The sequence below is a fragment of the Schistocerca americana genome, chromosome 4 (assembly GCF_021461395.2).
Source record: "Schistocerca americana isolate TAMUIC-IGC-003095 chromosome 4, iqSchAmer2.1, whole genome shotgun sequence".
Taxonomy (NCBI): domain Eukaryota; kingdom Metazoa; phylum Arthropoda; class Insecta; order Orthoptera; family Acrididae; genus Schistocerca; species Schistocerca americana.
The window spans coordinates 535,082,999-535,107,165 of NC_060122.1; the positions used below are offsets into that span (position 1 = coordinate 535,082,999).

The 24,167-nt window shown below is 41.8% G+C and overlaps 1 protein-coding gene and 1 non-coding gene across 2 annotated transcripts in view; both read right to left on the reverse strand.

Moving 5' to 3' along the window:
* The window catches only part of LOC124613600 (neuroendocrine convertase 2), a 1,535,239-nt gene that overhangs the window by 1,115,092 nt on the left and 395,980 nt on the right, over positions 1 to 24,167 (reverse strand). The window lies entirely within an intron of this gene.
* Positions 4,895 to 5,001, reverse strand: LOC124614509. Its single transcript, XR_006979735.1, has one exon. It is a non-coding gene; the product is annotated as a U6 spliceosomal RNA (small nuclear RNA).

Below are 24,167 nucleotides of genomic sequence, written 5' to 3' on the forward strand. Positions count from 1 at the left end.
CTTCTGGGAAATAGCGTGCTTCAGGCCTGTTTATCAATGACAGCGATATATACTCAGGGGATGTTCTTGTAATCAGAGCTATTTGCTCCCGGATCCACTTCCAACTATTCATGTGTCCACTGCAAGTATATCTATGAATTACTGTGTCAACTAGATGGCATTGTTGACATAAATTTGTTTCACAGAGTCCGATTGCGTGCAGTCTTTCATTGGTGCTAACTATGTTGTTAACTGTCTTGTACCATGACGTTTTTATATTAGACGTGAGCACATTAGAACTAATGTTCTTCCAAATCTCAGTCCACTCAATGTTTGGAAACTGTCGTTCTATTTTGTTTCTTCCTTCGCTTTTCTTTCGTTCCCGCATTATGGCTCTCGATGTTAAGTGTCGGGACTGCCTGAGTTCGACACTGACATAACTAAACTCAACATAGAAAATCCTCACGTGCTGTAAGCGACTGTTGACATTCTGCACGTCAATCGGGGGAAGCAGGCTTGGAGGTTTAATGATCTCGAAAAGTTGGCTGGTTATGCTTTCTCGCGAGTCTCTTATTAAATTAACTTGCCTTTTGATAAAAAGAGCAGAGGCTTTATCCGTTATGTCAGTTAATCCTAGTCCACCATTTTTAGGATCTAAAGTGGCTACTTTAGCAGGTACTCTGAACACTTCACCTCTCCACAAAAATTTTGTGATTTTGGACATTATTCTTCTCGCTATCATTCTCGGTATTGGAAACAGCTGGGCAGAATAATAAGCCTTAGCAAGGATGCATGAGTTGATATACTGTGTTCGTTGAACTTGGTTCATATATCGAGTTAAATTCTCTACAATGGCTCCTTGCACTTTATCTGCTGCAACTTTCCAATTTAAAGCCGTCATTTTCATAGGGCATGCTGTCAGGGTGATCCCAAGTGTTTTATGTTGTCCGACTAATTTTGCCCACTCGGCGTTGATATTATCAAAACCTCTGAGATTTAACATCTTACTTTTTTTTCCGTTTGCATTGGCTCCAGATGCTCTACAGTACGAATCAATCACTGTTGCTAGCGTGGTTACCTCGTCATTATTCCTTATAATGACCCCTATATCGTCAGCATAGGCTCTTATAACTGTTTTGTTTCCTGATAATGTTAAGCCTTTTAATGTAGCATGGACGTGTCGGAGGAAAGGTTCCAGCGAAATTGCGAAGAGCGACATGGACAGAGGACTTCCTTGAGGAACACCTCGTTGTATTTGCATCGGCCTGGATTGTTGACAATTCACCGCTATTTTAGCATTTATTCCAGTTGCTATGTTCTTAATCAACTGGATAACCCTATCGTTGAAACCTATTTTCTTCAATGTCTGTAGAAGATACTCATGGTTAACTACATCGAACGCCTTATAAAAATCTAAAAACAATAAAGCACACTTTATGTTTGTTACAGAAGTTATTGCAATGATATCTCTGAATTCCGCTAGATTTTGAAAAATGGTTCTGCCTTGCGCACAGTTCTGATGTTGACTAATAATTTTATCTGTAAGGCATGAAATTCTCTTGTTTATTATTCTAGCTATTAATTTATAATCAGAATTCAGCAGTGAAATTGGACGAAAATTATTTAAATCTTTGTTTCCATTATTTTTTGGCACCAGAACAATTTTACTCTCCTTAAACTCAGCCGGAATCATTTTACCCTGAATAACCTCATTTACAATGTCCGTAATTTTTGCACCTACTATTGGCCAGTAACGGATGTAAAACTCTGCTGGCAGACCATCCGGTCCTGGGGATTTTTTTGGTGGCGAGGCGCACAGAGTCTCATACATGTCTTCTTCACTGACAACCTCGAGAAAATTTTCGTTGTCATCTTCTGTCAGCTGTGGGGCTAGGATGTCAAGGAATTCTTCCAAGGAAGCATCACTACTTTGATGTACAGAATATAGCTCGCAATAATAGCGATAAATCTCGTCCATGATATCCTGCTGGGTTCTGAGAATCGTGCCGTGTTTTGTTCGAATTTCTTCAATAAAAGTCCTTCTCCCGTTTTTCGTATGCTTCACTAAATGATATAGGGAAGTAGTTTCATCTGCTGACACCGAATTTGCCTTCGATTTTATTTTCAACCCTTCCATTTGACTTCTCTTGATATTAAGTAACTTGGCATTGACTTTTTTTATGTCTGCTATCCGCAGTGAGGAACCTGCTGAGACTTGATCATATAGATCTCTCAAAACGGAATAGTAATACTCTATAGTGCATTTCATTTCCCTTGCGCTCTGGGCACTGTATTGAATAAGAACTTTCCTCAACTTTGGCTTTGCCATTTTAACCCACCAGTCAATAGCAGTGGCATATCTACTACGGGCTCGCAGGCATATTGCCCATGTTTCTTTAATCAGATCTTCTAAATCATGATTAACTAACAAGGAAGTGTTCAAATTCCACTGATTCTTGAATCGGCGAACCGGCTGTCTTGTTAGATTTATGCAAGCTAAGACACTTGAATGGTCTGAAAAGTACGTAGGAATGGTTTCTACTTTTGTCACGGAAGTTACAAGATTTTTAGAAATATATAGTCTATCAATCCTGCTACGTGATGTTGCCGTGACATAAGTGAACTCAACAGTGGAGGGGTATTTGATTTCCCATATATCCTTTAATTCTAAACCAGTAACTAATTGTTTTAGTTCACTTGAGAAATTAAAATTAGGTAACTGATCTTTTCGATTTAAAACACAATTAAAATCACCTCCAAGTAATAACTGTCTTGGTGATTTCCGTAACAAGTATATCAGGTCATCTTTGAAGAAACGTGCCCTGTCAGCTCGATGAGAACTTCCTGAAGGGGCGTACAAGTTGATGATAGTCACATCATAGATATTTAGTCCTATTCCCCTTCCGGATTCCAGTCGTTCCACCTCGCTTACTGTAATCCCTTCCCTTACCAAAATAGCTGTTCCAACACTTGTTTCGGGAGACACATTTATGTAACTGACAAAACCGGGAATTACCAAATCCGAAACTAGAACTTCTTGTAACAGGGCAATATCAGTCGCGGATTCGTACAAAAATTCCTTAAGGGCCGATAATTTCAAACCGGTCGTGATTTTATTTATGTTTATAGTGGTGACAGAATAAGATTGCGTCATTGTGCTGTCACTATGTAGTTGTTTTGTTGAACTAATTTAGTTTACTGTGGTTCAGGGTTCAGTTAAGCTGTAACGTTTTCTCGGAAGGCTGAACATGAAATAACACTTCAACCAGTTTATTAGTTACTGTCCCGTTTTTTTCTACTTCTGATGTTTTCTCTTGTGCCGCAAGCAGACTGATTTCCTGGTAAACTTTCTGATTTTTCCTCCAGTGATTCGTGTACGACCGTTTCGGACTGAACATTCTTTGGGCTTGGGTCGCCCCTACTGGATTTTCTCTTCCCTTGGTTACGAGCTACATTCTCATTTGGTTGCGTCGGTATTTTACTTCGCGGCTTATCTGGAGCAGCAGCAGACGCTTTAGCAATTTCGGTTGCCGGCGCCTGCCCTGAGGTGTTGACCGTGATTTCAGTTTGGCCACCACTTCCTCGTTCTTTAGTAATTTCACTCACTTTCTGATCGAGGGAAACAAATGGAGACTGCAGTTTTGCATCCTCTCCCTGAATTTGTTTATTAACAGATAGATTCTGATCTTTGCAATCGGCTACTGCACCTGTTGTTTCTTGCAAATTAATGCTACTTACACCCCTTTCATTTTCTGGTACCGTATGTGTATTACCTTTCTGTTCATTAGTTTCCATTCGCATTTTGCCTTCAGGTTCCTCTGCCTTCTCATCGCACTGTTTTTGCTTGCGAAGTGAGGGAGTGGGACAAGACAGCTCGTCCTCTGAGCAACTATCAGTTATCTCCAGAGGTCGTTTTTTCGGTTGCATTTCAGTTTCACGAGTAGTGGCAACGGGGTTTCCTTTTGTTGTTAACGGGGGAAATTGACTGTAATCGTGAAGCGAGACATCAGCTTGTCCCGCTGCGTAAACATCCTCAACCAGTTGTTCCGGGCTATTCTTTGGTAACAGATCATTTAAGGTAAGCTTCTGACGCTGTATCAAATTACTTTTAAGCACAACAGTTCGCCGCGGACATTCTTGTCTGAAGTGGCCGGTTTCGTTACATATATGACATGTAGCTTCCTGACCTGTATAAACAATTTGTGCCTTATACCCACAAACAGTTATGTGAGACGGAATATTCGTCTTAACGTCCATCTCTACACAGCGGACCCCGTTAAAACTCTGCAGTTTAAAGCGAGGCGACCATCTTTCATTTGCAATTGATTTAACGTCTCCGTAGTTTAAAAGAGCTTCCTTAATCTTATCATTTTCAATTTCAATGGGGAGATTCAAGACACGAACGGTTTTGTAATGAATGTCCGCTCTATAGATGGAAACCTTACTTTTATAACCATTTCTATGCACAAAATCTACTTCATAGCCCCACTTTCGTAACACTTTATCAACAGTCGAAGCACTGATTAACTTGACAAAAACACAGTATTTTTCTTGATCCAGTTGCCAGGTATGAACGGTTTCAGAATTTAGACCAATTACCTGTGTAATCCAGTCATCAATTTCCAGGGATGTCGGCTGAACAGGACGGGATTCTTTGTCAAAAGCAAATACCAGAGTTTTCTTCCTGAGGTTTGTAGCCATGGTTAATCCAGCGAAGCAATTTCGGTTAAACAACCGAGATTCCAAGTAGCAGCAGCAAGACCAGAAAGAGCGATCAGATCACAAGGAACAGGAACGAACACGGAGATTAACGGACGGACGGCACTCGGCGAAGCACAAGTACAGCGATGTAAACACTGAAGTGCAGCGCAACAGTTAACAGCGGCCACTCGCGAGCGCGGCTGAAACGGAACTGCCGATACTGGAACGCTTCACGATTTTGCGTGTCATCCTTGCGCAGGGGCCATGCTAATCTTCTCTGTATCGTTCCAATTTTAGTATATGTACTGCCGAAGCAAGTACGAGACTCAAACTCGGGACCTTTGCCTTTCGTGGGCAAGTGCTCTACCAACTGAGCTACCGAAGCACGACTCACGCCCGGTGCTCACAGCTTTACTTCTGCCAGTACCTCGTCTCCTACCTTCCAAACTTTACAGAAGCCCTCCTGCGAACCTGATTACACTATAATGTTTACTACAACACTTCGTACTGTCCATTGATCTGATTAAAATCGGGCATAGGTTACCCTAGAAATAGCACTTTCGAAACACACAATGTCAATTTTGATAAATGTAAAACACTGATAAATTTTGGTTTTTATATTGGCTTTAGCCTTGCTGGTCAAATCAGTTCAGTACACTTCAGAATTCAAATGAATAAGAAAGAGGGCGGGGGAGGGGGGGGGGGGGACCCTAAAACTGTTATGATCACTGTACTGAAAATTTTGATTATTGAAAGCATTAAGCACTCAAGATTTCCAATATATGAATTACTACTCTTTTTATCTTATTTCCTGCTCATTTAAATATCATTATATCTGCCTCAAAATAATTAAACTTCATTACTAAACCAATTTCAAAATTATCTTCCCACTTTGTCAGACCTATGCTATCCCTCTATTAATTCATAAACAAAACAGTTCTTTAAACATCATTCTAACATAGCTAGGTCTGCAGGTAATTATTATTAACACAAACTTTAAATCTTAATCTCGGTACACTCGGATTGCACAACATGTGGAAAGGACCCTGTCTAGGTTAGTTGTGAGGATAATTAAATGATAGGACAGTTCTGGTAAAATTTAAGTTGTTATTGAACAGTATGGAACAAAAGTCACACTGGTCCACACGAATACAGTACTAAAAGTTTCAACCTGTTCGTATCGATGCGGCGGTCAGCAGGCGGCGAGATGGCGAGGCACAGAGCACACATACAATCACAACAATGGCTCTTGATGTATCGGCACTTCGCTTCTTCTTAGCGTCGCATTACTTTTCCGTTTAGTGCCTATGGAATATAGCCATGCCGTATAGACGTCGGAAACTGCACATCCGAGGCTCAACGAAATCACGTTTTCCAGGAGAGCCTCCTCGACCCAGAACGTGTTGCTCAGATCAATGCCCAACTCCGACTACCACTGCTGAGCCCGTTATGCCGTACAGCGCCCGTGTCCATTTTCCCGCGCTCGCCTGCCATCCACCTTTTGCTGCTCCCCTACAGACAGGGTATTCACCAGAGGTTTTGCATTCTACATATCCCAATACTTTGCCTACGTATGGACCAGACGCACAATTACAACTTCGACATCTTACAATAGTTTCAACGTTTCTTACATTTGAATTTTGTTATAATATTGCTTGAAATTCGACATAAATATTAATATTCACATCGAAAATTGCTTACAGTTTCTTTAACATAATGGCATGAAACAAAAAAGAAATGAAATCGTAACATCGATTTCACTATTTTTTCGAAAATACAGAAGAAAAAATTTTATATGTACAATAGTACAGCGTTGTTGTTGTTACAGTGTATGTGAAAAATGTGTGTGAAATCTTATGGAACTTAGCTGCTAAGGTCGTCAGTCCCTAAGCTTACACACTACTTAACCTAAGTTATCCTAAGGACAAACACACACACACCCATGCCCGAGGGAGGACTCTAACCCCCGCCGAGACCAGCCGCATAGTCCATGACTGCAGCGCCCTAGACCGCTCGGCTAATCCCGCTCGGCTTTCGTTTGTGTCTCACAACTCCTTCTTGGTACTGCGATTTTTTCCGCCAGAGTATTTATCTCAGTTTTTAATGAAACGTATCGGAGCTGGAGCGCCGTTTTTGGTACAGGTAGGCATTTGGGGCGCTCGTGAGATTGGACGGTGATCACTCGTCGTTTCATTTACCCCCGTAAGGTAAATTATTTGCTAATAGCCCGTCAGTCTAGTTGCCGCTGCGGCGACCGGGCAACAGACTTCCCCGCCATCGAGACAGGCTTCAGTAACCTGTTATAGTTCTACAAGTTACTACCTGAGATTGGGAGGTATAATCACACCGTTTGATGTGGAACTGTTACATGACTGACGAATTATCAGCCGTCAAGTACACAGAGACTATACACCACGTAGAAGAGAAAAAAAACGGAAAGGAAGTTGGAGTAAGGTCCCCACGACCTTTTATAAAGAGGATGTTATTAAATGGTAGAGCACTGTCACATAGCGCTACAGGCATGATGTAACCGTTCACAATAATGTCGAATGTTTTCATACGGTTCATTTCACTATTGCAACTACAATCGTATACTTAAATCATACAACAGCTAAAAATTTTTGCTAACAATGGACCAGATTTCTCCCTTGCATACCTGGGTAGTTTACAACCGGTAACTCGTCCCACAGCTTCAGAACAAGGAAAGGCTTTCTGTACATCCACGGTGACCATATACCAGTGAGATACCTTCTGTCAGCAGGTAAATGCGTGGGCGAAAAGCTTTTGTACACACAACTGTATATTACAGGAATGAAATATGGAAATCATTTTCGACAGTATGTCATACTCTCATCATGTTGTGAAAAACTACGAAAGATAGTCGACAGGTAGAGGATGGGTCCGTGGACAATAAATTTCATTTTCCACTAAATTGACGTTAAACAGTGTGTGTGAGAGGGAGAGGGAGAGGGAGAGAGAGAGAGAGAGAGAGAGAGAGAGAGAGAGAGAGAGAGAGAAAGAGAGAAAGAGAGAATCAGAGGAAAAACTGAGGTACAGTTAGAAAACGCACCAATTATATCGGCTAAACAATATTGTTTCGCTGAGCCCAGGATATAAATCCTTCCAAATACGTATTACAACTTACTACTTCTGCTGTAGATACCCCTCCATAATCGACTCGCTGCACAAAAGTGAACTACACTTTTGCAGTTTCACGTTCCTTGCTTCTCATTTGTAATTTTTCGCAGAGACTTGGAGCAGCTCATCTAGCTCAGAACAATAATTCGTTCTTGTGGTCTAGCTGTTCGAGGTATTACTATTTATTCTTAGTTAAATTTCTAAAACAACAAAGTACTGTCAACTGACGTAAGAATTTCTGGCCGGGTCATCCCGACAGCAAAAATGTCTCTGTCACCAAAGAGAAAGTGATTACAACATTGATGACAATTTACTGGGAGCATTGAATAAGTATGGGACACTGTCAGCCGATTTCGGTTGAAAAATGCGGATTTAGTTGTGGGACATCGAGAGATATTCCTGCTTCAGCTCCTAGAGTTTCATGAAGTTACGACCGGCAGCGGCTTTATACGTAACCTTCCAAATGGCTTCTGTAACGGGGGTGTGTTCCAAGCAGAGAGCGGTCACTGGTCATTAAGTTCCTTTTGGTGGAAAACCAGAGCGTCGCGGGTATTCATAGATGCTATCATGAAGTCTACGGAGGCCTGGCAGTGAAATACTCACGATGCATTCTTGGACGAGTCTATCATCATCGCAACAAGATAGCACAAACTTGTCCGATCTCTCGTGTGTTAGCCTGCCACACACAGTTGTGACTCTCCTGCAACGTGGGAACGTACGGTCAGTCTCATTCGAGGTGATTGACGGGCCAAATGCAAACACCTCGCCGCACAGCTGGACGTCCCTGTTAGTAGCACTGACGCACTTATCAGCCAGTTTGGGTACTCAAAGGTGTGTATATATATATATATATATATATATATATATATATACAAATGTGTGTGAAATCTTATGGGACTTAACTGCTAAGGTCATCAGTCCCTAAGCTTACACACTACTTAACCTAAAACACACACACCTATGCCCGAGGGAGGACTCGAACCTCCGCCGGGGGGAACCGCGCGGACCCTGCAAGGCGCCTCAGACCCGCGTGGCCCATGAGGACATACAGGCTCTCCCGATAAGGTGGAGTATGGCCGTCACAGAGAACGGAGTTCATGTTGAAAACCAGGATTTTGTAAGCAAAAGAGTGGGGAATAATGTGGTATATTGGAATCCTGAATGAAACCAACCGACTTTCGGATAAAAAAGTGTTTGCTTACTAAAAGCTTCTCGTGTGATGACAAATATAGCATGTTCCCGATTATTTGGTTGTGGATTATATGGTTTTTCAGCTTATCCGCACACAGTACTGCAATTTTTGGAAACCAATAATCAAAGCCTGATTTATTCTGTTACAATTAGGACGAATATTTTCGTTCATAACACACTTATTTATGTGACTCGACGATGTGAGCCATAATGCCACAGCCGGCCGCGGTGGTCTAGCGGTTCTGGCGCTGCAGTCCGGAACCGCGGGACTGCTACGGTCGCAGGTTCGAATCCTGCCTCGGGCATGGGTGTGTGTGATGTCCTTAGGTTAGTTAGGTTTAATTAGTTCTAAGTTCTAGGGGACTTATGACCTAAGATGTTGAGTCCCATAGTGCTTAGAGCCATTTGAACCATAATGCCACAGTCTGACATTCCAGAAATGGTTTTCCGTTGCTTCTCATTTGATCTTCAGGTGAATTCCGTGACTCTTTCCATGTTACACGTCCTTGGCTGTTTTGTTGGCTATCGTAGACGAGGCGAATAAAGATTCTGTTGCGTAGCACACCGATCCATTAAAATGCTCTGATTTGTTGAATATATCTATGTTTCGACTTCCCGAAAAATTAGAAACGTCTACCACAAATAATGAATGAAAAACACAGAAAAAGTCTATTATTTCCCGAGAACGAACTGAAAGAAAGTGACACGAAAAACAGTGAGTTTTAATGGTGCAGTGCGAATAAGTAGTCAGTTTCCGGCGAATAACGTGTAGATAATGCAATGGGCTTTCAGATGCGACATGTAGCGTGTTTTGTAGATAGCAGTTATACTAGTTTCCGTTAAAGACATATGTATTATGGATAATCCACGTTTTCCTATTTTCAGTGCAGTCTAGTCTGCAGGAACGCAGGTAATAGGGAACTTACTGTACGCTGAACTTCACAGAGAATTTAACGCTACCACGACCTAAGGGTACCATCTCCGTCTGTATCAGACTTATCATGGAGCTTCGTAGCAGTGATGGGTTTTGCATGGTGCAACGTAGTTGCCCTACCACACCCTTCTTCACAATTCGTGTAACTTGACCATCATGAAACTTTTAGTTGTTAACTTATTTTCCAAATAATAACTTGTTAATTTTAATTTAGTTAATTATTCAATACTAGGAACTGTCGTAAGGAAATACATTCATAACATATCAATACTATCATAGGCGTTTGGCATGGACGGAGATACACGTTCCGGGTTGGACATCCTGCTACCACTGGACTCGCATTCGATAGGACGACGGTTCAATCCCGCGTCCGGCCATCCTGATTTAGGTTTTCCGCGATTTCCCTAAATCGCTCCAGGCAAATGCCGGGATGGTTCCTTTCAAAGGGCACGGCCGACTTCCTTCCCCGTCCTTCCCTAATCCGATGAGACCGATGACCTCGCTGTCTGGTCTCCTTCGCCAAACCAACCAACCAACCATCCTGCTACACGGGATAGGCCTGCGGCAGCCTAATGGGAAACTCCGGCAAGCCCGAAAGCCTGCGCACAGTTCGTCACAGCAGGCGACTGACAGCGTGGAAAGGAGACGTCTCCTCACACTTATACAAGGTAAGCTACCTCCTAGCTGCGTCGATCGTAGTGTAAGTTAAAATGTTACGGCTAGAAGATGTACCTATGAAATCGACCTGTTTGTGCTTCAGAGAAGTAAATTAGAGCTTAAACTAGCTTGAACTAGACTTTATCTAGATGCACTGGCATTTCTTGATACATATAAAAGTCTAACTTTAATATGTATTTATTGGCATCAGAGACAGTAAATTTTTATATATATATATATCTAACGACTTTTGAACACTATTAAGGTTAATACATTGTTTGTTCTCTATCAAAATCTTTCATTTGCCGACTATGCCTATCAGTAGTTAGCGCCTTCAGCAGTTAGAATCTTATTTAGCTGGCAGTATTGGCGCTCGCTGTATTACAATAGTTAGATTTTTGTGAGGCAAGTGATTCATGAAAGTTATAGGTTACAGTTAGTTCAAAATGGTTCAAATGGCTCTGAGTACTATGGGACTCAACTGCTGTGGTCATAAGTCCCCTAGAGCTTAGAACTACTTAAACCTAACTAACCTAAGGACATCACACACATCCATGCCCGAGGCAGGATTCGAACCTGCGACCGTAGTGGTCGTGCGGTTCCAGACTGTAGCGCGGTTATAGTTAGTCAGGGCCATTCTTTTGTAGGGATTTTTTGAAAGTCAGATTGCGTTACGCTAAAAATATTGTGCGTCAGTTTAGTATCGATCAGAATAAGTAAAGAGAGTATTGTCTGAGTACGTTCAGTTTTGCTCAGCTGTTTGAAAAGCAAATAATGTAAGAGGTTTATCAGCCCAGTCATTCATAAATTTTTCTAAGGGGACGTTTCAACGTATCTTATACACTGGAAAAAATGTAACAGATGATCAAAAAGTCAGTATAAATTTGAAATCTGAATAAATTGCAGAATAATGTAGATAGAGAAGCAGAAATTGACACATACTTGGAATGACATGGGGTTTTATTAGAACCAAAAAATTACAAAAGTTCAAAAAATGGCCTACAGATGGCGCTTCATCTGATCATAATAGCAATAATTAGCATAACAAAGGAAGACAAAGCCAAGATGATGTTCTTTACAGGAAATGCTCAATATGTCCACCATCATTCCTCAACAATAGCTGTAGTCGAGGAATAATGTTGTAAACAGCACTGTAAAGCATGTCCGGAGTTATGGTGAGGCATTGGCGTCGGATGTTGTCTTTCAGCATCCCTAGAGATGTAGGTCGATCACGTTACACTTGCGACTTCAGGTAACCCCAAAGCCAATAATCGCACGGACTGAGGTCTGGGATGTGGGAGGCCAAGCACGACGAAAGTGGCTGCTTAGCACGCGATCATCACAAAACGATGCGCGCAAGAGATCTTTCACGCTTCTAGCAATATGGAGTAGTGCGCCATCCTGCATAAACATCGTACGTTCCAGTAGGTGTTTATCAGCCAGGCTGGGGATGATGCGATTCTGTAACAAATCGACGTACCTCTCACCCGTCACGGTAGCATTTAAAAAACCAGAATCACGCATCTCCCTCAAGGAAAAAGGCCTGATAACGATAGATGTAAATCCAAGCCATACCGTAACTTTCCCGTCGTGCAATGGAGTTTCCACGACAGTTCTAGGATTTTCGGTCCACGTTGTCCAGTTGTGGGCGTTGACAGACCCTCGGATCGTGAAATGAGCTTCGTCGGTTCACAACAAGTTACTTCCGCCATCTTTTGAACAGTTCATGATGCCGATGGATTTTGTGCGGTTAACATCGGAGGGTATGTCTAAGTGCCAACCAAACAGTAGTTTATGGAATGCCGGTGCGATGTGCGACTGCACGAGCGCTGACTTCCCCGTGCATAGACGAACCCGCTACAGTCTCCATTTCGTCCTGTACTGTCTCAGCAACATTACGCCTTGTGATCGGTCAGTCCCTATGGTGTCTATCGTCTAAACAACCTGTGGCTTCGAACTTCGAAATCATTCTCGCCACAGCTGCATTTGTCAACAGATCTTTATCTGTTCGAATCCCCATCCTATGGCGATAGTATCGTAACGCTGAACTAGTGCATTCCCCATTCTGATTATACAACTTCACTAACAGCGCCTTTTTGGGTAACGTCAACATGCTGCGACTGCTGGTGCATCTGATTCTCTCTCTTATTACAGCTCCTTTTATACACGATTGTCATGCGCAGTCACTGACGTTTTGCTGTCCAGCGCCGTCTGTCGGACATTTTGTGAACTTTGTTTTTCTTTTTGTTCTAATAAAACCTCATATCATTCCAAGCATGTGTGTCAATTTTTATCTCTCTATCTACATTATTCCGTGGTTAATTAAGTTTTCAAATTTATACTGACTTCTTTATCACCCGGTATTTATTTTCGACATGCGTAGCGTCATTTGTTATAAATGTATATAACTGCGACCTTGAGGAACCACAGAAGGGAAAATGGTGATACTTATTGGTTTGTGTTGAACAAAACACTAAACAGTCTTATGTTAATCACTATATTTCAAGCAAAATTGTCGAAGTCAATAACAGTTTCAATTACATATATTAACATTTACAGATGTAGCCAAAATATGAGGCCACATAATGCGAGGTGACGTGCAACTAACGTAGAAACCAGCGCTATATCTCAATCGTACTTACAAAATGTTCGAAGAGAACAGATGGGAATAAATTACAAGATGTTATAAGGAAAAGCACGGGAACTAACGACGTCCGTATGGTCCTCGACACGTGCTGAACTATTAGTCGGGCGAGAAAGAAGATACGATTCAAGTACAGAACTTACGAACGCCAACTAGCGGCAGTTCCGCAACCATAATACGGCTAGATTGTGGCTTTAGTTTTAATTGATAATCAACACAAAATATAAATGTGGTTAAGGAAGATACTACACACACGAAACGCAATACAGCCCTACGCTGTCGTCGGGAAATGATCAGAATGAGTTTCACAAGAAAAACGCAATATACATGCGTAATGAATGATGAAGGTTTTCGTTACCAGCTACACAGTTCACAGCTCGGCCCATCTAATGTGCTCGGAATAGCCATTATTTCCTTAGCAGCAACCGAAAGAGTGAGTACCTTTTCACACGGTGTTCACCTACTTCAATTGTATGAATAGCATTCAGTAACATAAGAACATGAACCCCATGAACCATGGACCTTGCCGTTGGTGGGTAGGCTTGCGTGCCTCAGCGATACAGATGGCCGTACCGTAGGTGCAACCACAACGGAGGGGTATCTGTTGAGAGGCCAGACAAACATGTGGTTCCTGAAGAGGGGCAGCAGCCTTTTCAGTAGTTGCAGGGGCAACAGTCTGGATGATTGTCTGATCTGGCCTTGTGGCATTGTAACATTAACCAAAACGGCCTTGCTGTGCGGGTACTGTGAACGGCTGAAAGCAAGGGGGAACTACAGCCGTAATTTTTCCCGAGGGCATGCAGCTTTACTGTATGGTTAGTATGGTTAAATGATGATGGCGTCCTCTTGGGTAAAATATTCCGGAAGTAAAATAGTCCCCCATTCGGATGTCCGGGCGGTGACTACTCAAGGGGATGTCGGTATCAGGAGAAAGGAAACTGGCGTTCTACGGATCGGAGCGTGGAATTTCATATCCCTTAATCGGGCAGGTAGCAGATGGCAGGAGGAACAAGACTTTTGGTCAGGTGAATACAGGGTTATAAATACAAAATCAAATAGGGGTAATGCAGGAGTAGGTTTAATAATGAATAAAAAAACTGGAGTGCGGGTAAGCTACTACCAACAGCATAGCGAACACATTATTGTGGCCAAGATAGACACGAAGCCCATGCCTACTACAGTAGTACAAGTTTATATGCCAACTAGCTCTGCAGATGATGAAGAAATTGATGAAATGTATGGAGATAAAAGAAATCATTCAGGTAGTGAAGGGAGACGAAAATTTAATACTCATGGGTGACGAATTCGAGAGTAGGAAAAGGGAGAGAAGGAAACATAGTGGGAGAATATGGATTGGGGGAGAGAAATGAAAGAGGAAGCCGTCTGGTAGAATTTTGCCCAGGGCATAACTTAATTATAGCTAACACTTGGTTCAATAATCACAAAAGAGGGTTTTATACGTGGAAGAATCCTGGAGATACTAAAAGGTATCAGAATATATAATGGTAAGACAGAGATTCAGGAACCAGGTTTTAAATTGTAAGACATTTCCAGGGGCAGATGTGGACTCTGACCACAATCTATTGGTTATGAACTGTAGATTAAAACTGAAGAAACTACAAAAAGGTGGGAATTTAAGGAGATGGGACCTGGATAAACTGAAAGAACCAGAGGTTGTACAGAGTTTCAGGGAGAGGATAAGGGAGCAATTGACAGGAATGGGGGAAAGAAATACAGTAGAAGAATAATGGGTAGCTTTGAGAGATGTTACAGTGAAGGCAGCAGAGGATCAAGTAGGTAAAACGACGAGGGCTAGTAGAAATCCTTGGGTAACAGAAGAAATATTGAATTTAATTGATGAAAGGAGAAAAGGCAAACACGCAGTAAATGAAGCAGGCCAAAGGGAATACAAACGTCTCATAAATGAGATCGACGGGAAGTGCAAAATGGCTAAGCATGGATGGCTAGAGGACAAATGTAAGGATGTAGAGGCTTATCTCACTAGGGGTAAGATAGATACTGCCTACAGGAAAATAAAAGAGACCTTTGGAGAAAAGAGAACCACTTGTATGAATATCAAGAGCTCAGGTGGAAACCCAGTTCCAAGCAAAGAAGGGAAAGCAGAAAGATGGAAGGAGTATATAGAGGGTCTATATAAGGGCGATGTAGTTGAGGACAATTTTATGGAAATGGAAGATGATGTAGAAGAAGATGAAATGGAAGATACGATACTGCGTGAATCGTTTGACAGAGCACTGAAAGAGAGTCGAAACAAGGCTCCTGGAGTAGACAACCTTCCATTGGAACTACTGACGGCCTTGAGAGAGCCAATCCTGACAAAACTCTACCATCTGGTGAGCAAGATGTATGAGACAGGCGAAATACCCTCAGACTTCAAGAAGAATATAATAATTCCAATCCCAAAGAAAGCAGGTGTTGACAGATACCGAACTATCAGTTTAATAAGTCACAGCTGCAAAATACTAAGGCGTATTCTTTACAGACGAATGGAAAAACTGGTAGAAGCCTACCTCGGCGAAGATCAGTTTGAATTCCGCAGAAATGTTGGAACACGTGAGGCAATACTGACCCTACGACTTATCTTAGAAAATAGATTAAGGAAAGGCAAACCTACATTTCTAGCATTTGTAGACTTAGAGAAAGCTTTTCACAATGGTGACTGGAATACTCTCTTTCAAATTCTGAAGGTGGCGGGGGTAAAATACAGGGAGCGAAAGGCTATTTACAATTTGTACAGAAAGCAGATGGCAGTTATAAGAGTCGAGGGGCATGAAAGGGAAGCACCGGTTGGGAAGGGAGTGAGACAGGGTTGTAGCCTGTCCCTGATGTTATTCAATCTGTATATTGAGCAAGCAGTAAAGGAAAGAAAAGAAAGAAAAGAAAAATTCGGAGTGGGTATTAAAGTCCAGGGAGAAGAAATAAAAACTTTGAGGTTCGCCGATGACATTGTAACTCTGTCAGTGACAGCAAAGGACTTGGAAGAGCAGTTGGACGGAATGGACAGTGTCTTGAAAGGAGGATATAAGGTGAACATCAACAAAAGCAAAACGAGGATAATGGAATGTAGTCGAATTAAGTCGGATGATGCGAAGGGAATTAGATTAGGAAATGAGACGCTTAAAGTAGTAAAGGAGATTTGCTATTTGGGGAGCAAAATAACTGATGATGGTCGAAGTAGAGAGGCTATAAAATGTAGACTGGCAATGGCAAGGAAAGCATTTCTGTAGAAGAGAAATTTGTTAACATTGAGAATAGATTTAAGTGCCAGGAAGTCATTTCTGAAAGTATTTGTATGGAGTGTAGCCGTGTATGGAAGTGAAACATGGACGATAAATAGTTTGGACAAGAAGAGAATAGAAGCTTTTGAAATGTGGTGCTACAGAAGAATGCTGAAGATTAGATGGGTAGATCACATAACTAATGAGGAGGTATTGAACAGAATTGGGGAGAGGAGTAGTTTGTGGCACAGCTTGAGAAGAAGTGACTGGTTGGTAGGACATGTTCTGAGGCATCAAGGGACCACAAATGTAGCATTGGAGGGCAGCTTGGAGGGTAAAAATCGTAGAGGGAGACCAAGAGATGAATACACTAAGCAGATTCAGAAGGATGTAGGTTGCAGTAAGTACTGGGAGATGATAAGGCTTGCACAGGATAGAGTAGCATGGAGAGCTGCATCAAACCAGTCTCAGGACTGAAGACAACAACAACAACACCAACATAAGAACATGTCGTGTTTGGTACAAGTAGTTTGCTGAAGCAGTGAGAACAGAGTGATGAAAGTTTGATATTGAATACACAGCCACTTTTCACTGAAATGAAATAAAATAAAAATCTAAACTGTGACAACATCGAAAACAAGTAAAAGTCATGTGAAAGAGAAAACATACGTTCCGTAAACGTCTGCCAGTCTGAAGCTTTGCTAGAAATTATTTTCGGTGATCTGCTTAACACAAGTGTTGTCTAGCACACTGGGAAACGTCTTGGCTTTGGCAAGCACTTCTTGGCTTTGGCAAGCACTTCTTGGCTCACTTCTTGGCTTTGGTAAGCACTTCTTGGCTTTGGTAAGCACTTCTTGGCTTTGGTAAGCACTTCTTGGCTTTGGTAAGCACTTCTTGGCTTGCGTTTTACTGGTTGTCAACTTGTTTATAGCGAACTATGCCGTCTCCTTGTCTCTGTGGAGGTTTCGGCGCTGTTTTGGAGCCATGGCGGTTCAGAACCTTTTCAGAACATTGCTGAAACATGGTTCCCAATCATTACGCCGTCGCTTCCTTAGGCAACGCTTACAGTGCTGCAGAAAGTGCATTATGTCGTGCCGATTCTAGCTGCGATTCTCAGAACAATGTAAACATTTCTGCATGTGTCTGCCAGACATCCGCTCTCGGTTCCCTCAAGGAGATCTCCTTTTCCTTCCTACAAAACGTTTACCATCTGTCAGTGGGCAAGAAGAATGATTATAGTACACTCTGAACAACACGGCTATTCATGTGTGATTATCTGTACGTATATACGAATACGAATTTAAGAACATCAGTCGAAAGGAAAAAAGCCAATTTGTACGCAAGAAATGAGAATTAAAAGTGTGAATTTTCAAGGTCGAAAAAGCTGACCTGTCCAGAAGTTGAGGCCTTATTAAGATGTATGAAGCAACACACGGCAACACGCAAACATAGAGTAACGAATTCTACAGTCCTGTTGATATGCAGACATTTCATGCTAGGGAGCCGACGATCATCTTTGTTAAGTCCCAGCCTGTTAAGTGTTAGTTCTCTCCGATAATTAGAAAATTTTTTCGTAGACTTTCCCGTATTAATTGTAAGTTTAATTTACATTTTATTCAAATTTTCTGATTCCAGTGAGTATTAAAAATACGAAACATTAAAATAACGCAACAAATTCATTAAATTGATCAGATGCGTTTTCTAAGAAAAAGATGTGCTATAGAATGCATCTAAATAAAATAAACAGCCGCTATCACTCATACGCCGTTCCTCCAGTTTAAGTACTAAATTCTGCCTAGTTATTTCTGTTGATATACTACAGGATTTCCTCAGTCGATCTGATAATTTCTTTTTCAGAGTATTAATTTTCAGTGGGTCTAGTATGTGAATAAATGTATAGCGTGCTTTTAATTAAACTTTCGCTACTTGAGAAGGTCCTCATGAAAAACGAGTAATCATAGGATAGTAAACATTTGAGGAAACATTTATAAAGACATGTGGAAGGGAAGAGCGAATAAGGGATTGAAAGAGACACGTTTCAATTTCCACACCATGTTTACGTTCAAGGTTAAAAATGTTACTCAATGTGACGACTATCTGCATCGACAACAACCTGAAACCACACTAGAGATACCATTTCACAGTTGTTCGTCACACTTTCCGGACAGATGACCATGAAATGTTCAGCTGGTGCGGCACAGCTAGTGAACAGCTTGAAGGTCGCATATTGCGTCCAGCATTCTCAGCACTGACAAAGTTTATCTGTTCGTAGCGTAGTTGGCCGTCGGCTTCTCGCAGGAACAATTCCCAAATTGCCAGTTAATTTGTGATTCCGAATCATGTCTTCAACCCCAGTCCAGAGGGAGCACCATCCATATTCCTTTAATGCGTCGATACTCCCGAAGAGCATCAGAACTATTGCTGTTGTTTTGATAAAACAGCTTTACGAGCAAAGCCCTGCTCACCTTGTCCAGACCCATGTTGACTGTCGGCAACTGTATAGTGCACACTGATGCTTGTGTTTGAACACTATGTCGCCGTACCAGTACGGGCACCTAGTGGGAAGTCATGATACTAGCGCTATTAACAAAACAAATCCTGCAGCGCACAGTCGGAAAATCATTCCTAGCAAGTTGGATAACCATAGGGTACACAGTTTTCCGCCTACACTAGTTCAAGAAGTGAAAGTATAATCATACCCACCATGCATATTTTATTAATATTTTCTAGCTCATTGGATATGCTGACCTTAAATTTTGTATCGTGAAATAAAAAAAAGGTGGCATTCATAATAATAATATCAAACATATCCCAGTAAATTATGGTTATGGTACCTACACTAGTAATTTATGGTTATGGTATCTTTTAGGTCATAAAGTAATCTAGCTTCAAAAGATATTGATTGCATGTATATCAGACGTTTGAGATGACATATATATTATGGGCACGACATGTTCTCGAACTCACTGAATCAGTCAAAAAAAATTACAGTTTTAGATTATTGTCACGATCTGGATAAGTATAGGGTGCAATAGGTATAAATGCAGATATTTTTACTGGCGAGTGAGGACGGTGTACTGAACAACATTACATGAGTATTTAGTTAGTTCACTTGTAGACTAATAATTATAGCTGTTAGGAGTAGTATGTTCTTAGGTTGGTTAGTATCTCCAAGTAAATGTGGCAAGCCATTAATACTTCTTTTCTCCTGACAGCAGGTCAGGTGCTGAAGCACGGATGCATGGACGCAAAACAGTTAGTCTATGACAGCACTGACAGGCGTAGTCTACTTGGTGGTGCAGTAACGACTGTGCTAAAAAAAATCAGGTAGTAACGTTTGCTACATGTCTATGGGTGTACCGTTCGATGCAGGAAAAAAATACTGAAGGGTGTTCATACCGGGGTACCACACATAAAAATATAAGCACTTATACCTGTTACAAAAAAAAACAAAAATTGTTCAAATGGCTCTGAGCACTATGGGACTTAACTTCTGAGGTCATCAGTCCCCTAGAACTTAGAACTACTTAAACCTAACTAACCTAAGGACAGCACACACATCCATGCCCAAGGCAGGATTCGAACCTGCGACGTAGCGGTCGCGCGGTTCCAAACTGTAGCGCCTAGAACCGCCCGGCCGGCTACCTGTTACACTATGTATATGCGGACACCTTTGTCACGATCATATATGGCATCGTGTCTACATGAACTGTGAGCATCTGCTCATAATTCACATATAATTATCTTCGCTTCAATGATTAATCTGAACAATCTACTTGAGAAGTGACTAAATTCCTCTGTCACAGCATTATCCATACATTTAATTCCACAGTTCAGTTAGGCCACAAACTGTTGACTTATATTCCTAGTAACATTTTATGAATCGCTGACCGTTTCAAAAATAGATTCTTCTCAACTGCAGCTGCACTTACGTATCAGTAAAACGAAATGATATGTGTGTATAGCTTTAATGAGCTAGAAATACTGTTTGGGAACGTAAGGTGCAAGTCCTATCATCTGACGCCACTCTAAAGAGTCGACGGTGGTAAAATTATGATGAGGACAACGTACACACCGAGACGCCAGCGGAAGAAATTCGATTTCGCCGTGTAATAGAACCCGATGGTCCAAAATGCTCATAAGAAAACCACCAACAGCTGACACATGTTACGCATCTTAGAAGCTATTAAGGAGCGTGACACTGAGCGGCTAAAATGCAATGGATTTGTGACTGATATTGATATGAAAGTACTCATTAAACTCATGAAGGATTTAGAAGCATTGTATTGAATCCCATTATATAAACAGTATCAAACTTCCGGAAGGCGTTCGATACAGTTCCGCACTGTCGCCTGATAAACAAAGTAAGAGCCTACGGAATATCAGACCAGCTGTGTGGCTGGATTGAAGAGTTTTTAGCAAACAGAACACAGCATGTTGTTATCAATGGAGAGACGTCTACAGACGTTAAAGTAACCTCTGGCGTGCCACAGGGGAGTGTTATGGGACCATTGCTTTTCACAATATATATAAATGACTTAGTAGATAGTGTCGGAAGTTCCATGCGGCTTTTCGCGGATGATGCTGTAGTATACAGAGAAGTTGCTGCATTAGAAAATTGTAGCGAATTACAGGAAGATCTGCAGCGGATAGGCACTTGGTGCAGGGAGTGGCAACTGACCCTTATCATAGACAAATGTAATGTATTGCGAATACATAGAAAGAAGGATCCTTTATTGTATGATTATGTGATAGCGGAACAAACACTGGTAGCAGTTACTTCTGTAAAATATCTGGGAGTATGCGTACGGAACGATTTGAAGTGGAATGATCATATAAAATTAATTGTTGGTAAGGCGGGTACCAGGTTGAGATTCATTGGGAGAGTGCTTAGAAAATGTAGTCCATCAACAAAGGAGGTGGCTTACAAAACACTCGTTCGACCTATACTTGAGTATTGCTCATCAGTGTGGGATCCGTACCAGGTCGGGTTGACGGAGGAGATAGAGAAGATCCAAAGAAGAGCTGTGCGTTTCGTCACTGGGTTGTTTGGTAACCGTGATAGCGTTACGGAGATGTTTAATAAACTCAAGTGGCAGACTCTGCAAGAGAGGCGCTCTGCATCGCGGTGTAGCTTGCTCGCCAGGTTTCGAGAGGGTGCGTTTCTGGATGAGGTATCGAATATATTGCTTCCCCCTACTTATACTTCCCGAGGAGATCACGAATGTAAAATTATAGAGATTAGAGCGCGCACGGAGGCTTTCAGACAGTCGTTCTTCCCGCGAACCATACGCGACTGGAACAGGAAAGGGAGGTAATGACAGTAGCACGTAAAGTGCCCTCCGCCACACACCGTTGGGTGGCTTGCGGAGTATCAATGTAGATGTAGATGTAGAAATAAAAGCATTTTCGCAAATACAACAGTTCAAAAGTCAAAGAGTACATAGCATTTTCGAATAGCAATTATTGTGCCATATTTCGCATTATATTCTTCAAATCAATAAATGTATTTTACTACATACTTTCTAAGTAGCCTGTGTTGTTCCTAAGCGTCCAAGTTATCTCCACACCAAATTTCATCAAAATCGGTTCAGCGTTTCAGTCTTTAAAGCGAAACAGAGAACTTTCACATTTATAGTATTAGTATGTGTAAATATATTTGCAGTCAAACCAGCTTCGTACGTATTTGTCTGCGTGTGCTTTGAGGATATAGTCAATAAATTTTTGTTACTGCTCGTTTGTGCATTACTGGCCAAATATAACTAAATGTAGAAGCTTCACATATTATCGGGCACAATTATAACGATTTTCAGTACGAGAAACATGCTAAGTTCTCTGACAGTCTGTAAGGTGGGAACACTTACACCGAATGAAGTCTCGGGAATGTAGTCAAATGGACCGTTCGTTGTACAACAAATCCATGCGACTGCATGACCGAGACATTTTCGAACAAGGTATTCGTCAAGTAAGCCAACGAACACATATTTCATTCAATGACGCAATACACTGAGGATCCAAAACATGAGATACTTGCTTAAAAGCGTTTTGTTTGGAATGCAGTGCAGCAGTGAGTTTACGGAGCGTGGATTTCATTGTTTTTCGGAGGTAGGTGACACCAGATGTCTAGGCACAGATCACGTACTATCCGCAAATTATGGGATGGTAGTTTGTGGGCGTGGGACTGGCTCCCCATAGCGTCTCATATGTCTTCAGAACATGCGAATTCTGTGGCAACAACTGTAGCGCGATTGTAGCCTTGTGACACATACAGTTATGGCCGGAAGATGCTATCTCCGCCGGAGACATCAAGCGTAAAGGGATGCAGATAGTCGCACTAATGTTCACGTTGTCTACAGCGGTCTTTGTGCCTTCTATTACTAGCACGGTAGTACACATGAATGTTCCCCACTCTATAATGCTGCCCTCACTGGTCTGGATCCGTGGCATTGTGAATGTTTCAGGTAGCCGTTCGTCGGGATGACGACGCATCCGGAAACAACTACCGACCTGGTGTAACAAGTGTTCCGGCGTAACATCAAGCGCCGGCACGTCGTCCCGAAACGTTGCAGCAGAGAGGGCTGTGAGACGCCGTCAGCCAATAGTAGGCTGAGGGGGGACGCACCACGACAGGAGCGGCCCCTACACGAAGAGAATATAAGGGTCGCTCCGCTATGCCTCGTCCGCATTAGAGGAGCCGCACTAGAAGAAGACGAGCTGTGATATAAACTATATACAATTTTGTCATATGATGACATGGAGACCGTGGCTGTTATTTGAAGACAAATGTTGATGGTGTTAGGACAGCAACCAGCCACAAATTTACTTTGAGTTCCTTTATTCAAACGAACACTCGAAACCGACGTTTCACGACAGTTAATCTATAAAAACACACCAAATGTCTTAAAGAAAGCGTGTAAACCGTGTGCTGATGAATCACAACGATTCGAAACCGGTAACGGTTTCCTTTGAATAAAGGAACTCAAAGTAAATTTGTGGCTGGTTGCTGTCCTAACACCATAAAATATATAGCCTTGACTTACGAACTTGCGTGTTTTGCTTGCATGGAAATTGTATATATCGAAGGACATTGATTACTTGCATGTCCCAATTCTTTGCGACACCTATTTGTAAAAAGGCAACGTTAAGTATTGTCAGTATAATTTACTCTAATAAACTCCATTAATAAGATATTCTTGAATGTTGTCTAACTATCCGAGAAAACAACTTCCTAGGCACCCTATATTAGACGAGTGGGCAAGATTCCACAACAAGAAATGTAATTCACCCAACCTGCTGGTATGTTTCCATTGTTTCGTGGTACAGACTTCATGATCTCTTACCAACTGCATTCGTAACTCATGATGTTGTTTGAGTTAACATTAGAAAACGTAGGGATCGCCCACATTCAGAAACTGGATATTTCGAAACACTTGTGCCTTTACTAGCATTGTACTCTGCCGTCAGACCTGCCACAAATTTGTTCCTTTTACAGAGCGGGCAAGACTCCAAACCCCATCCCCTGTAATGTGGCGTGGGCGTCCAACACCATGTCGCCTGCTGTGGTTTTACCTCCCTTCAACCACTTCCTAGGTCTTCTCACGACAGTAGAAAACTAACAGCAGACCAGCTTTGCTGTTTCCGAGACGCTTGGTGTTAACAGTAATCCCTTTGTCAAAGTCGTTTA